The 15,746-nt window shown below is 43.3% G+C and overlaps 1 pseudogene; it reads right to left on the reverse strand.

Annotated features, from left to right (window-relative positions):
- Positions 1–369: 369 nt before the first annotated feature.
- On the reverse strand, positions 370–5,200 carry LOC111530850 (annotated as a pseudogene).
- Between the last annotated feature and the right edge of the window lie 10,546 nt (positions 5,201–15,746).

Genomic DNA, 15,746 nt, shown 5'->3' on the forward strand with positions numbered 1-15,746 from the left:
GCTGCCATGCCTGGCTATTTTTTTTGTATTTTTAGTAGAGACGGGGTTTCATCATCTTGGCCAGGATGGTCTTGATCTCCTGACCTTGTGATCTGCCTGCCTGTCCCTCCAAAAGTGCTGGGATTATAGGCGTAAGCCACCATGCCTGGCCCTAATTTTTGTATTTTTAGTAGAGATGGGGTTTCACCCACGTTGGCCAGGCTTGTTTCAAACTCCTAACCTCAAGTGATCCACCTGCCTCAGCCTCCCAAAGTGCTGGGATTACAGGCATGAACCACCATGCCCAGCTGCGTGCTATAACTTTTTTAATGAAAAATAGTTTGGCATAGAATTTTTAAAATCAGTTATTTACTTAGGTACTTAAGAAATTCAGAACACCAGTTTGTGAGGATAAATTTCTTTTTTTCTTCTTTTTCTTTTCTTTTCTTCTTTTTTTTGAGACAGGGTCTCACTCTGTTGCCCAGGCTGAAGTGCAGTGGTGTGATCTTGGTTCACTGCAACTTCTGCTTCCTGGGTCAACTGATCCTTCCACTTCAGCCTTCCCAGTAGCTGGGACCACAGCCGTGCATCACCACACCTGGCTAATTTTCTTTTTTGTGTTTTTAGTAGAGATGCTGTTTTGCCATGTTGCCCAGGCTGGCCTTGAACTCCTGAGCTCCAGCGATCTACCCGCCTCCGCCTCCTGAAGTGCTGGAACTATAGGCGTGAGCTACTGTGCCTGGCTTGTGAGAACAAATTCCATTCGTCAGGGCAAACACAGATCGCAGGTAGCCCCCGAGCTGAGGAAAATCTTTGATTTTTGGTAAAATTTGTGAGTCCACAGCTTTCTGATCGATTTGGCGCTGCTCTGGAATCTCGTATTTCTCTTTTTCCGTGTTGAAGATCTCACCTTCCTGTTTCTGGGCTTCCGCAGCTGCTGCTTCTTGAAGTAAGCGTCAGTAAGATGTTTTGGGATTTTTACACTGCTGATATCAATTTTGGTTGAGGTAGCAGTGACAGATTTCTGGCGTGTTCTTTGTAGAGGATCTTGGTTGAGGACCAGAGGTTCAGTCACAAGTAACAAGCCACTAGCCAGCTGCTTCAGGAAAACCACCCTCTTGCCTCTGTGGCGCCCAGTGAGGGTGATCAGAATGGTCCCAGGGATGATGCTGGCTCACAGTTTTTTCATGTGCTGACTGAAGGGTTTTTTGCCGTGGCTCAACAGCTTTTGAGGCACATCTTCAGTAGGAAAGTATCTAGGCATTTTGTGATGTTTAACCACCCAGTATCACTGTTCTTGTCACCACCAACTGGTTTTGTAACAGTTGCAAGAACCTTTTCCTTTTTCTTTCCAAACTTGGATTCAGCAGCGGAGTGCTTCCTCTTGTAGGTGGGCTTTGGAATACAGCTGATCGGGAATACCTGCCAATTCCTCTGACCAGGACAGGATTTCAGCTGCAATGGGGCTTCTCCTTCCTGGGCTTTTTAGTCTCGAGGCTACCCTTTTTACCTTGCCACCAGCATGAGCCTTCTTGGCTTCTGGTTTCTTCTCCTTAGGATCTGGCTTCTCAATCTTTTCACCCACTATCTTGCAAGATGGGAAAGAGAACTCAGCATAGAAATTTAACCGTGAATGATTGGAATTTATGGAATCTTTTTATTTTCAGTTGACAAAGTGTATTAAAATTTTATCCATGAAAACATTTTATCTAATAACAAAGAACAAACAGAAGAAAGAAAAAAATGAACAAGAATATTATATACTTGAAACTCTTCTAGGCATTCTATTTATATTCTTTAGTCCTTACCACAACCCCCCAAGGGAGAAAGGGGCAAGAAAGAGCAGAGCAGAGTTCTAACATCAGGAGGAGAAGAAAGTCTGGGGCTGGGGCTGGCTCCTATGAGGCAGGACTTACGCCATCAGTTGACAGAGCAGCAAGAATGGAGGGAGAAAGTCTCCCCTTTGCTCATTGTCTGTGTCTCAGGATCTTGCTTTCCCTAGGACAGAGGTTTCCCTAACCTCTTTTCATCTTTTTATTTTATTTTATTTTATTTTATTTTATTTAGAAACACGGTCTTGTTCCATTGCTCAGGCTGGAGTGCAGTGGCACTGTCATAGCTCACTGCAGCTTCAAACTCGTGGCCTCAAATGATCCTCCTGCTTCGGCCTCCTGAAGAGCTGAGATTACGGGCATGAGCCACTGTACTTAATAACCTCTTTTCATTGTAGTTCTAAGAACAGTTATCTTCTTTCCCATTCCAGTAAATGGCACAATCATCTGTGATTCCTCCAGGTCCCTCATCTCCTCTTTGGTCCAATCTATTGGCGAGTATCATGGGCTCTACCTCCTGAATATATCCCACATGTATCAATTTCTCTCTTACCTCTATCATCCTCACCCTAGTCTCCATCATCTCTTGTTTGGAATATGGAGAATGCCTCTTAACTGACCTCCTTGCTTTCATTTTTGACTTTCCTATAGTTTGTCCTCAACAGCCACAGTGATATTTTTAAAATGGCAATCATGTTATTGCCAAAAAGATCCTGTCACTTCCCTGAGTAATGCCCTTCCCCACGGCCTACCAGGCCCTGTGCTTTCTGACACTTGCCTTGCTCTGTGACCTCATTCCTCCCACTTATCATCCAGCCCCACTGGGCTCCAGCACCATGACCTACTTGCTGTTTCCGGCATATCAGACTTGTTCCCACCTTAGAGCCTTTGTTCTTGCTTATTTTCCCCAAGATTCTCAGCCCTCACATTTTTGCAGGCCTGCCTCCTGATTATTGAGGACTTGGCTGAAATAACATCTGCTGCGGGAGGCCTCCTGGGACCTCCCTACCACCCCCAGAGAAAGTGGCCTTTCCTTTTACTCAGTCATTTGCAGTGACAGCACCTTGTTTGAGTTCCTTTACAGCACTCACATCACTCTCTGCAGTTATTTATTTGCTTTTTTATTTGTCTGTGTTTCTCTGTGTTGTCTCTAGTGTCTACAATAATACCTACCCACAGTAGCCACTCTATCAGTATTTGTTGGATAAATGATTGTATTACTTTAAAAATTGTCAAAGCCAGGTGTGGTGGCACGGCCAGTAGTCCCAGCTACTCAGGAGGCTGAGGTGGAAGGATCGCTTGAGCTCAGGTGTCTGAAGCTGCAGTGAGCTATGATCATGCCTCTTCACTCCAACTTGGGCAACAGAGTGAGACCCTGTCTCTAATAATTTTTTTGAAAAGATTGTTGAAAAGGTGCCACTTTTTTTTTTTTTTTCACCTTTGAGACAGGGTCTCACTCCAATGCCCAGGCTGGAGTGCAGTGGTGTGATCATGGCTCACTGTGGCCTCGACTTCCTGAACTCAGGTGACTCTCCCACCTCAGCCTTCTGAGTAAGTGGGACTACAGCCATGCACCACCATGCCCAGCTAGTTTTTTGGTATCTTTGGTAGAGACAGTGTTTTGCCATGTTGCCCAGGATGGTCTTGAACTCCTGACTCAAGCGATTCACCCAAAGTGCTGGGATTACAGGTGTGAATCACCACAAATGACCAAAAAGGTGCCACTTTTGAAGAGTGCTCAAGGGATTTGATTCTGCTGTTCTCTCTTATAGATTCTTTGACCCACATATTTTTTCAGGTTTATTGAGGTGTCATTGGCTGTGACATAAACTGCACCTGCTTAAGGTGTACAATTTTGATGAGTTTTGACATGTGTCTGCACCTGTGGGACACCCTCACGTGAAGCTAATGAACATGCCATTGGCCCAAGAGTTTCCTTGTGCCCCTTGTAATCCATCCCTTCTCACTGTTCTCCCACCACCAGCCTCTAGGCAACCACTGATCCGCTTTCTGGCACTATAAATTGGTTTGCATTTTGAGAATTTTATATAGATAGAATCATTGAGCATATACTATATTTTGGTTTCTTATATTCAGCATAATTATTTTAAGATTCATCCATGTTATTGCATGTGCATTCCTTTTTATTGCTGAGTGGGATTCTGTTGTCAGGATATATCACACTTCGTTTAGCCGGGAACCTATTGATAAACATTTGGGTTGCTTGCAGTTCTCAGTGCTTACAAATAAAGCTGCTGTGAGTGTTATCTGGGCATATGCTCTCATTTCTCTGGAGTAAATACATCCAGGAGAGAAATGGCTGGCTTACAGGTACATGTTTAGTTGAGTATATTTTCTTTCTTTCTTTTTTTTTTTTTATGAGACGGAGTCTCGCTCTGTCGCCCATTCTGGAGTGCAGTGGTGCAATCTCGGCTCACTGCAAGCTCCGCCTCCCGGGTTCACGCCATTCTCCTGCCTCAGCCTCCCGCGTAGCTGGGAATACAGGTGCCCGCCACAGCGCCTGGCTAATTTTTTTGTATTTTTAGTAGAAACGGGGTTTCACCGTGTTAACCAGGATGGTCTTGATCTCCTGACCTCGTGATCTGCCCGCCTCGGCCTCCCAAAGTGCTGGGATTACAGGCGTGAGCCACCGTGCCCGGCCTGTTGGGTACATTTTCAAATCTCTGTTTTAGTTCTGAGGGAACTGGGGGGCTAAGTGAAGGATCTGTAACTTACCCAAGGTGACACAGCTTTTTTTTTCTCCTTTTTGAGACCAAGGTCTAACTCTTTCAATGGAGTGCAATGTCCCAATCATGGCTCACTGCACCCTCGACCTCCCGGGCTCAAGCTATCCTCCCACCTCAGCCTAAGGAGTAGCTGGGACTGCAGGCGCCCACAACCGCCTTAGCTAGTTTTGGCAGTTTTTGCCAAAATAAGGGTTTCACCTTGTTGCCTAGGCTGGTCTCGAACTCCTGGGCTCAAGCGATCCACCTGCCTTGGCCTCCCAAAGTGTTGGGATTACAGGCGTGAGCCCCTGCGCCCTGCCTCAAGGTGATGCAACTTTTAAGGGAGTGATGAGACACAAGTCTAGATTCCTGTCACTTCAAAGTTTGTTATTTTCCAGAAACCTGTGCTGTTGAGTTACTTGTTTGGTCCACCTTTGACCTGGGGCCTGTATGGTCTGCCAAAATCTGCTGACGCCCTGCTGACACTGTGCTCTCACTAAGACCTCTAGTATCTGCTGATGCCTGGATGTGTGGCTTTTTTTTTTTTCTCCCGTAACACACTATGATTCTGTAGCCTGCATATCTTGCTTACTGGGACTGGTAGGTGTTGCTTACTTGGTACTTACGTAGCCAGAGTTTGCTGAGGCTGCTTTCAGCCAGCATTGTGCTAAGTAAGGCCCTTGCTGGCCCATGTATTTGATAAAGAGCTTAACTTTACTTAAGGTGGGTGAGGCCTATATACAATTTACTTCAGGACCAGTGAATATGGGCTTTTCTCTTTAAAAACAGCACTCAAGATGATCTGAGCCCAGGAATTTGAGGTGATAGTGAGCTATGATCACACCACTGCACTTCAGTCTGTGTGACAGAGTAAGACACTGTCTCGAAACAAAACACACCCACTCACCCACACGCACACACACAAACCCAAAAAAACAACCAGCAATTGAAGAGCTTTCATAGCTTCAGTGACCAATCAGAGTGAGAATCTCATATCTCATGTGATTAGTTTCTTGGGCTTAAACTGCTTGCTCAGGTCACAATAGTTAAAAATCCAACCGCACAATTGTAAAGTTGAGTCTTATTACCCAGAAATAATCTCTGGAGATTTTCAAGGTTAAAATGCCCAGCCTGCCTCTTGAATCCAAGGCCCAAATCCATATACCCTGGCCCCACCAGAATCTTTGTTATTTTGGTCCCCACATTCCACCCTAATTCTCAACAATTCTGGTCAATTATACTGGATGCTAGAGTTTTGAGGGGCATCAAAAAATATGATACCCTTGTTCTTTGTCTAGAATCTGGACCAAATGTGAAATAATACCAAAGAATAAACAGGTAGGAAATCCAAACATCAGCTTTATGATTGCAAAAGCTCACACTGAAGACATGGCTTGTATAGGGGCAAGTGGGCCCCATACTAAAATCTGGAATAAGATAAATTCCCCTATCCAATCTCTGGCAGTTCTGGGCCACAGAAGGCCTTCTGGGCAGCAGGGCCATTTTCAGCAAGTGTCCTAAAACCTATAAAAAGAATAGTGATTTTTCTTAAATTTTGAAATGGAGTCTCACTCTTGTTGCTCAGGCTGGAGTCCAGGGGCACAATCTTGGCTCACTGCAACCTCTACCTCCCAGATTCAGGTGATTCTCCTGCCTCAGCCTCCTGAGTAGCTGGGAATACAGGTGGGCACCACCACGCCTGGCAATTTTTGTATTTTTAGTAGAGACATGGTTTCACCATGTTGGCCTAGTTGGTCTTGAACTCCTGGCCTCGAGTAATCCACTCCCCTCGGCCTCTCAAAGTGCTGAAATTACAGTCATGAGCCACCATGCCAAAACTTTTTTATTTTTAAATTTTATTTATTTATTAATTTTTTTATTTCAATTGCTTTAGGGGTACAGGTGGTTTTTGGTTACATGAATGAATTTTATAGTGGTGAAGTCTGGGTTTTTAGTCCACCCATTACCTGAATAGTATAGATTATGCCTAATAGGTAGTTTTCAATCCCTCATTACCTCCCACCCTGCTCCGATTCTCTAATGTTCATTATATCCCTCTGTATGCCGCTGCACATCCATAGCTTAGCTCCCACGTTTAAGTGACAGCATGCGGTATTTGGTTTTCTGTTCCTGAGTTACTTCATTTCCGTCGATAATGGCCTCCAGTTCCATCCAAGGTGCTGCAGAAGACACTTTTTTTTTATGGCTGAATAGTATTCCATGGCATATATCATACCACATTTTCTTTATCCATTCATCAGTTGATGGACACAGGTTGATTTCATATCTTTGTAGTTGTGAATTGTACTGTGGTAAACATATGTGTGCAGTTGTCTTTTTAATATGACTTCTTTTCCTTTGGGTGGTTGCCCAGTAGTGAGATTCTTGGATTAAATGGTAGAAGTACTTTTAATTCTTTGAGAAGTCTCCCTACTGTTAGCCATAGAGGTTGTACTAATTTATTTTCCCACCAGCAGTGTTTAAGCAAAGAATCTAGTGATCTTGGTCTTTTGTATTTGTAACAAAGGGCATAACATTAGTCTGAATTAATCCTAGAGAAGGAACAAGTTGTATAAGCCATTCTACTGGGAGCCTCAGGCTCCATTTTGGGATTTTCTCCTAATAGGCTCCTACTGTTCTTCTTAGTGTCAGTCCCTCTCCTTAGGTTTTTATTTTATTTTATTCTATTTTATTTTTTTATTTTATTTTATTTTATTTTATTTATTTTATTTTATATTTTATTTTATTTTATTTTTATTTTTATTTTTATTTTTATTTTATTGAGACCAGGTCTCTCTGTCGCCCAGGCTGGAATGCAATGGCACGATCTTGGCTCACTGCAACCTCTGTCTGGAAGGTGCAAGCGATTCTTGTGCCTCAGCCATCCGAGTAGCTGGAACTACAGACGTGTGCCACCATGTCTAGCTAATTTTTGTATTTTTTGTAGAGACGAGGTTTCACTATGTTGCCCAGGCTGGTCTCGAACTCCTGAGCTCAAGCCATCCGCCCCCCCTCAACCTCCTAAAGTGCTGGGATTAGAGGCATGAGCCACTGGGCCTGGCCCACCTTTGCTTCTAATCATCTATCTCCATGCTAAAGGATTGCTTTTCACTTTGAAACTTTCACAGCATTCAAACATAGATGTTGCCTTTGTAGACTTCAGCTGCGAGTGCCATTTTTTCCTACATCAGATTAACTCTATAACAGTAACTCCTTTCAAGTGCCAGAAGAAAATTCCCTCTCTGTTACTGTTTTAAAGATTGCTCACCGTATATCTATTTCCTGTTGGAATTTAAATTTACTCTCCCACTCTCACCAACTTTGTAGAACAGGTAAGACAAGCATATTGTGAACCTAACAAATGACCAAACATTTCCTAGCCTAGTTCACCTGCACTGCCACCTCCTTCCCCAGGTGCTCTGTTGCATCCAAACTCAGGTGTACCCAGGGGAGTGTCAGAATTCTAGCACTGCAGTTTGTGGAATTACTTTACACAAGTAGAGAAATAGCTCACATAACTTCCTTCAATCTAAGAGGAGAGTTATTTCCTAATGGTGGCTTTCATTTATCATGAGATCACATACGTATATATATATTTTTGTTTTCTCATGACCCTTTTAGTATTTGAAAGAAATTTCTAAGTTTTACTAAAAAAGGCTTTGGAAAACAAATCAGAAAATTGGAAGCAGGAGCAAAGGAGTAGTCTTTTTTTTTTTTTGATTCTGACCTTGTTATTTTTCTGGGTTAGATGAAACAGATGTTATTAATAACAACGATCACCACAATAGCTAATATTTACTGAGCACTTAAAGTGCCCCAGGCATAGTAGCTAGAAATGGTCAGATGAGAAGGCTGGAAGTTTATACCAGATGCCTGGGATTGATCTCTAGTTTTCCTAAGAAATGCTTGAGCTCAACAACACTCTTTGTTCGGATTAGTTTTGTCTAGAGTGCTAGGCGCATATCCTCCTGGCCTAGCAATTGAGGATGAAGAAAATACTTCTGTTCCTTTGTAGTTATGGCCTTAGGTTGAACCCCTGTTTAGAAAGTATAAGGAAAGGGTGAATGACCACTTTGCTATTAATGAAAAATGTCTCATTTGCTCTGGTTTCATCTCCTTTCTGGGGGGCTGTTGGCTGACGTGGTGAAGGATCTGTTTTGCTTATATATTCTTTTAGGGAGTCCACTATAAAGTAGTTTAGAACCCAGGATGAGTGCTGGGAAATATTTTCTGTATTTAGGACCATGAATGTGTTAATCATGTAATTACTTCAAAATAAAAGTTATTCAGACCTATAAATTAAAATACTACCCTTTCAGCATGGATATTATTCTTTCAGAATGCCAGTTAACATGTTTTCCATGCACCTGTATTTAGACCTTGAAAGGCACATGAATTAAAGGTTTAGGGTTGGCAAGGTGAGTAGTAGTAATCAGGATGTGGTTTAGTTTGAGTGGCAAGAATAATATTTTATACAAGTGAAACCCATGAACTTTTATTATTTTACTTTTCATATATAGTATAGGCTCGGGAGTCAACCTCTACCGTCTTGCCGTGCGGTTTACTATCTTAGTCTGTGGTAAGTTGCTTAATTGCAATCAGCCTCTCTTCACTCATGAATCAATGAAGGTAATAATGGTACCTACTTGATAAGGTTGTTGAGAGAAGGAAATGAATTGCCTAAGGGACCTATCACAGGGCCTGGTACATGGAAGACCCGGTGATAGGTCCCTTAGGTAATATGTTTAGGAAAGACTCAACAAATGGCAGTCATTATTATAGAAAATCAGTATCAGTAGTTTGCTCTCATGGCTGACAAAACCCATTAATCTCATTTATTACAACGTGTAATACATTTTCTTCTCATAATTCTAGGATTTAAATAGGCGATGAGAATTTATGGTTATAAACTTAGTAACATCTGATCTGATGAGCTGCAGTCAGAAAAGGTTGTTGGGAAAAGGACCACAAATATTACTATAAATAGAATGCTACCAGTGCAGGGTAAACAAGTCTTTCCAGTTAGTTTTGTTGGCAAGATGCTTTGTTTTACCTTCTGGTCATTTTATCCTGAAGGTGGAGCAGGTGCTGTTTCAGGTTAAACACTTTGCAGTCCCATCTACCACCCTTCTCTAGGTCCTGACTTGGCCTCTAGGTTCTGACTTGGCCTGTCCATTCTCCTCATGTCCTTGCATTTCATTTGCTGCGGGTATCTCTTACCGGAAGCTTTGGTATTTATTAGGCTCCCTTGTAAAATCCTAAGAACAAAGACAATTGAGTCATCTCAACAGTCCAGCTCCTCACAGAGTCATCAGGATGTTATCAGCCTGTGGGAGTTACTGGAAATAACCACGACTCCCTCTATTTTTATTCCTTTTCCTTCAGTTCCTTTTTTTCTCAATTATAAAAATGGTAATTGCCAGCCATTTCAAAGATAGCAGATAGTACAAAAAATATAAAGAAGATCAAATCATCGCTAATTTAGCATGCAGCAGCAATCATTATGAAAATTTTGGAGTTTCTCCATTTAGTTGCTTATTATTCTAACATGGCTAGGAACATTCTGTTTGCCTATCAATAAGAAAAAATGATCGTGTTTAATCTTATAAGTAGTTCTCCTTGTTAAACAGTTTACTTTTTAAAAAAATTTTAAACTTTTATTTTTTGAGGCAGGATCTCAGTGTGTCACCCAGGCTGGAGTGTAGTGGTGTGATCATGGCTCAGTGTAGCTTTGACCTCCCAAGCTCAAGTGATTCTCCCCCCTCAGCCTTCTGAGTAGCTGGGACTATAGGTGCACGCCACCAGGACTGGCTAATTAAAAAAAAAATTTTAATAGAGATGGAGTCCCACTATGTTGCTCAGACTGGTCTTGAACTCCTGGGCTCAAGTGATCCTCCTACCTTGGCCTCCCAAAGTGCTGGGATTACAGGGGTGAGCCACTGTACCTCTCCGGCTTACATTAAAAAAAACTCCATATCACCTCATTGTATGGTTGTACTATAATTTACTTAATCAGTGTCTCTTTGGACATTTAAGTTGTCCCACTTTTCTCCTTTTATAAATATGCTATTATAGATAGGAATGCATTTATAAATAACAATACTGTTATAAATAGGAACATCTGCCCCAAAGAAATAATAAATCTTGGCTGGGCGCGGTGGGTCACACCTGTAATCTCAGCACTTTGGGAGGCCAAGGTGGGCAGATCACGAGGTCAAGAGATGGAGACCATCTGGCTAACATGGTGAAACTCCATCTCTACTAAAAATACAAAAAAATTAGCTGGGCGTGGTGGCGCCTGTAGTCCCAGCTACTCAGGGGGCTGAGGCAGGAGAATCACTTGAACCCGGGAGGCGGAGGTTGCAGTGAGCCGAGATCGTGCCACTGCACTCCAGCCTGGCAGCAGAGCGAAAAGAAATACTAAATCGTTGCCAATATTGAAGTTTGTTTATTTAAACATCTTCTTAATAAACAAAGGCTCTTAGTACATATTGCCAGACTTTACCCAGAAAAGTTATATGAATTTTCTTTCCCACCAGCAGTATATGAGAATGTGTCTTTCACTCAACTCTTACAAGCTGGGGCTATTCACCTTAAAATTGTTTATTCTTGGTATGCAAAACATGTTATCTTATTTCACTGTACTTAAACAAAAAATGAGTAGTGATGGCCAGGTGCAGTGGCTTACACCTGCAGTCCCAGCACTTTGGGAGGCCGAAGTGGGTGGATTGCTTAAGCCCAGGAGTTCAAAACCAGCCTGGGCAACATGGAGAAATCCCATCTCTACAAAAAATATAAAAATTAGCCAGGCATGGTAGTGTGCGCCTGTGGTCCCAGCTACTTGGGAGCTGAGGTGGGAAGATCAACCTATGCTCCAGAGGTCAATGATTCAGTGAGCCATAATAGCACCACTGTACTCCAGCCTGGGTGACAGAATGAGACCCTGTCTCAAAAAAACAAAAAAAGTAAAAAAACTAGTGGTGATGTTATCCTAATTCCTTTTCTTTTTTTCTTTTTCTTTTCTTTTCTTGTTTTTTTTTTTTTTTTTGAGATGGAGTCTTGCTCTGTTGCCCAGGCTGGAGTGGAATGGCATGATTTCAGCTCACTGCAACTTCCAACTCCCAGGTTCATGTGATTCTCCTGAATCAGCCTCCTGAGTAGCTGGGAATATAGGTACCCGCTACCACGCCCAGCTCATTTTTGTATTTTTAGTGGAGACAGGGTTTCACCATGTTGGTCAGGCTGGTCTTGAACTCCTGATCTCAGGTGATCCTTTTGCCTCAGCCTCCTAAAGTGCTGGGATTACAGGTGTGAGCCACCACGCCTGGCTGTTTCCTGCTGCTATAACAGAGTATCATGGATAAAGTAATTTATAAAGAAAAGAGATTTATTTGGTTCATGGTTCTGGAGGCTGGGAAACCCAAAACCATGGGCTTCCCAAAGGGTCACATCTGGCCAGGGCCTTCTTGCTGCATCATAACATGTCGGAAGGCATCACATGGCATTCCCACTCTGACGAACCCATTCTCACCTCGATAACAGCATTGGTCTATCCAGAGCCCTCATGACCTGATTACCTCTTAAAGGGCCCACTTCTCGACACTGTTAAAATGGCAATTAAATGTCAACATGAGTTTTGGAAGGGACTTTACAACCATAGAAGATGTTGATCACTGTTTTTCAAGTATTTTGTGTTTTTTTTCTGGGAAGTGATAGTGTTTTTATTGTTGAGTTTAAGAAAAATACTGAATTTGGCTTTTTACCTTGTGTCATGTCTGAGTAGACAGTCTACTTTTTCCATTACTGCCAATTTCCTTTATATCTGTTTTAGATTTAGCTCTCATGAATTTATGTAAACTCTTTTTGAACCTGTAGGATTTTTCGGTCCTTCAAGCTTCTAGAAGTTTTCCCCCTGTGCTACCTTTCAGAGCGTGGGAAACAGTTCCACAGCCAGGTCTGGTTACCTTTTCTTTTGGCACTTTCCCCTCAGACTTTACATTCCTAACCTTTTCTGTTGGTTTTCCTGAGGAATATCGTTCACCCCAAATTCTACTTGCAGAGGCTGGAAGTACATGAAATACTTCCTGTGATTTGTAGAACTGGATCTCAACATGAAGGTGAATACATATTAAACATATGTAGATGCCTTTTAAGTGTGTGAGAATAGAAGATAATATTAGAGATTAGGGATTAGTTTATTTCTCCATCCTTAAGCCAAATAATGGTGTTTTACCCCTGAGCTGTGCCTAAGTGGTTGCCAGTCTTTTCCGCATGGTCTTGCTATTGACTGCTTTTCATTGCTTCCACTTCAGTGTGCTCCAGGAAAGGAAACAAGGACAGGCGGAGAATTAGATTGAGATTTAAATCCCAATGTTATAATTTACCTGCTTAATAATCTTGGACAAATAATATGGCCCCAATGGGCCTTTGTTACTTCCTAGAATAAATGTGAGGATTAAGTGGGATCTCGTGATCTACCTCACTGGCTTGGGATGTAAAGTTGGTCATGCTTTTTAAAATTTGCTAATTAATCATTTGAATCTCTACTTGCCAATAAGGGCAAGAAGTCTGTGATCCTGTATTTGAAATCATCTTTACAAATTGACTGAGAACCTTACTCTTCCCAAGGAAATCTCCTTCCCATCTCCAGCTGGGGAGAAACTTGGAAAAGCCTGACCAGCCCGCTGGTAGGCCCTGGGATCACTGCTGTTGTTTCTGTTGGGACCTTTTGATGCATTGGCCCCACCCAGGCCAGTGGGCCTTTATCCATTGCCACCATGTCCCTTCTGGTCCAGTCCTCGCACACCACATGGCGGTGTCCAAGCCTGGGATCTCAAGATGACTTCTCTTCAGGTCACATCCATATACTTAGTCATCGTGTCCTGTGGCATCTGTCCGGGGTGACTGGACACAGAGGAACCTGTCATCAGGCAAGAAACCCCTGTCTTTCCTGGTGCGTATTAGGACCAGCTGACCTCAGTTGGAAACATCCTAAATCTTTTGAGAAATTCTGATAACACTACATTTTTTTTTTTTTTTTTTTTGAGACGGAGTCTTGCTTTGTCACCCAGGCGGCCAGGCTGGAGTGCAGTGGCAGGATCTCCGCTCACTGCAAGCTCTGCCTCCTGGGTTCACGCCATTCTGCCACGTCAGCCTCCCGAGTAGCTGGGACTACAGGCGCCCGCCACCATGCCCAGCTAATTTTTTGTATTTTTAGTAGAGACAGGGTTTCACCGTGTTAGCCAGGATGGTCTTGATCTCCTGACCTCGTGATCTGCCTGCCTCAGCCTCCCAAAGTGCTGGGATTACAGGCGTGAGCCACCGGGCCCGGCCAACACTACATTTTAAAAGAGGAGTGGCCAAGGTCGCCTTTCTCCCTCCCCCAGGAGGCTCCTTAAGGCTGCTATGCATATTTAGCCCCCTCCCGTCTATCAGCACTGAGTACCTAGCAATCACAAAAGTTGCTATCACACTACCTCATCAGGAATGGGGGTGCTTATACTATCCTCATCAGGAATGCAGGTGCTTATACAAACCTTAAATTTGTATAACTAAAAAGGGCCATTCAAGTGATTCTTCCTGGGAACAAAGAAGGTTGATACTTTGGAAGGCTGAGGTGGGTGGATTGTGAAGTCAGGAGATCCAGACTATCCTGGCTAACACGGTGAAACCCCGTCTCTGCTAAAAATACCAAAAATTAGCCGGGTGTGGTCGTGGGTGCCTGTAGTCCCAGTTACTCGGGAGGCTGAGGCGGGAGAATGGCGTGAACCCAGGAGGCGAAGCTTGCAGTGAGCCGAGATCGCACCACTGCACTCCAGCCTGGGTGACAGAGTGAGACTCTGTGTCAAAAAAAAAAAGAAGGTTGACTAAGGGGCTTTTGGACATTATGTAGACAGACACCCCTGACACCTTCTCTTACTAAATAAGTAAAGTTCTGTTTCATCAGACATAGCCACATATGTGTAAAGCACCTACCCCACCTGTATTAGTCTGTTTTTATGCTGTGAATTAAGACATACCCAAGACTGGGTAATTTATAAAGGAAAAAGGTTTAATTGACTGGCAGTTCCACATGACTGGGGAGGCCTCACAATCACCGCGGAGGGTGAAGGGGAAGCAAGACACATCTTACATGGTAGCAGAAAAGGCAAGAGCATGTGTAGGGGAGCTCCTCTTTATCAAACCATCAGAACTTGAGAGACTTATTCACTATCATGAGAACAGCATGGGAAACACCCGCCCCCTTGATTCAGTGACCTTCCAGCAGGTTCCTCCCATGACACGTGGGAATTATGGGAGCTATAATTCAAGACGAGATTTGGGTTCCGGGGGGAACACAGCCAAATCTTATCACCACCTCTGTCACCCCTGAGAAGTGCTCAGAAAATGTTAGCTGTCTCCCTCCTCCCTTCCTCCTCAGCCTGACCACAACTCTGCATCATTCAAGCTGGGAACACCTTGCCTTCCAGAGACCTTTCCCATGCCTCAGTGTCCATTCTCTGCAGGGCTCTGCGTAAATACGCACTGTGCTGACCCTTTATACGCAACCTCCAAGGGGTTGGATGGCCAGAGCTGCTTTCAGGGTTTGTTTGCCAAAGGCAGTTTATTCTTTTTGCAAATAGTTAGAATTTACTTCACATTTGAATCCAACTTGTGTTTTTATACAGTCAGCATGTCCTGAGCGTTCTGTCATGGAAAAGAATTTGCTCATCCAAGAATAAACAATGCCTAGCTAGTATCCCTCTTGAGACAGGTAGAGGCATTTATGAAGTGTGCCTTGTTACTAGCCTGTGCCCCACAAATAAACTTTCTGCTGTGAGAAAGGGTGTGACACCTGCTTTTTCGGAGGTTTAGTTTCACAGAACCATACAGTCCTTGTCGGGTTTTGCCAGCAGTGCCTGCTTAGAACGCACAGAGGGGCCCCGAACACTGTGGTCAGAGGCTGTCCTCAGACCCCATCTCCATTGCAGACTAAGCTCTTTACCACATCCCCTTGCAGGATTCCCACATGTCCCTAGGAGGCCCAGGGGTATGTATCTCCAAGTAGACTCTTATCTCCAAAAGCAAGTGACAGCTCCCTTGAATTATTTTGGGTGAAGGAATTGGTTTTCACATGTTTCATGAGGCATAATTAGGTGCCTCATACCATATTATTCTTGCAGGTGTTTAATTATTGAGTTTAGACACAGATTCTAATAGAAATAGAAGA

Source organism: Piliocolobus tephrosceles, chromosome 3 (genome assembly GCF_002776525.5).
Source record: "Piliocolobus tephrosceles isolate RC106 chromosome 3, ASM277652v3, whole genome shotgun sequence".
In the NCBI taxonomy this organism is placed as follows: domain Eukaryota; kingdom Metazoa; phylum Chordata; class Mammalia; order Primates; family Cercopithecidae; genus Piliocolobus; species Piliocolobus tephrosceles.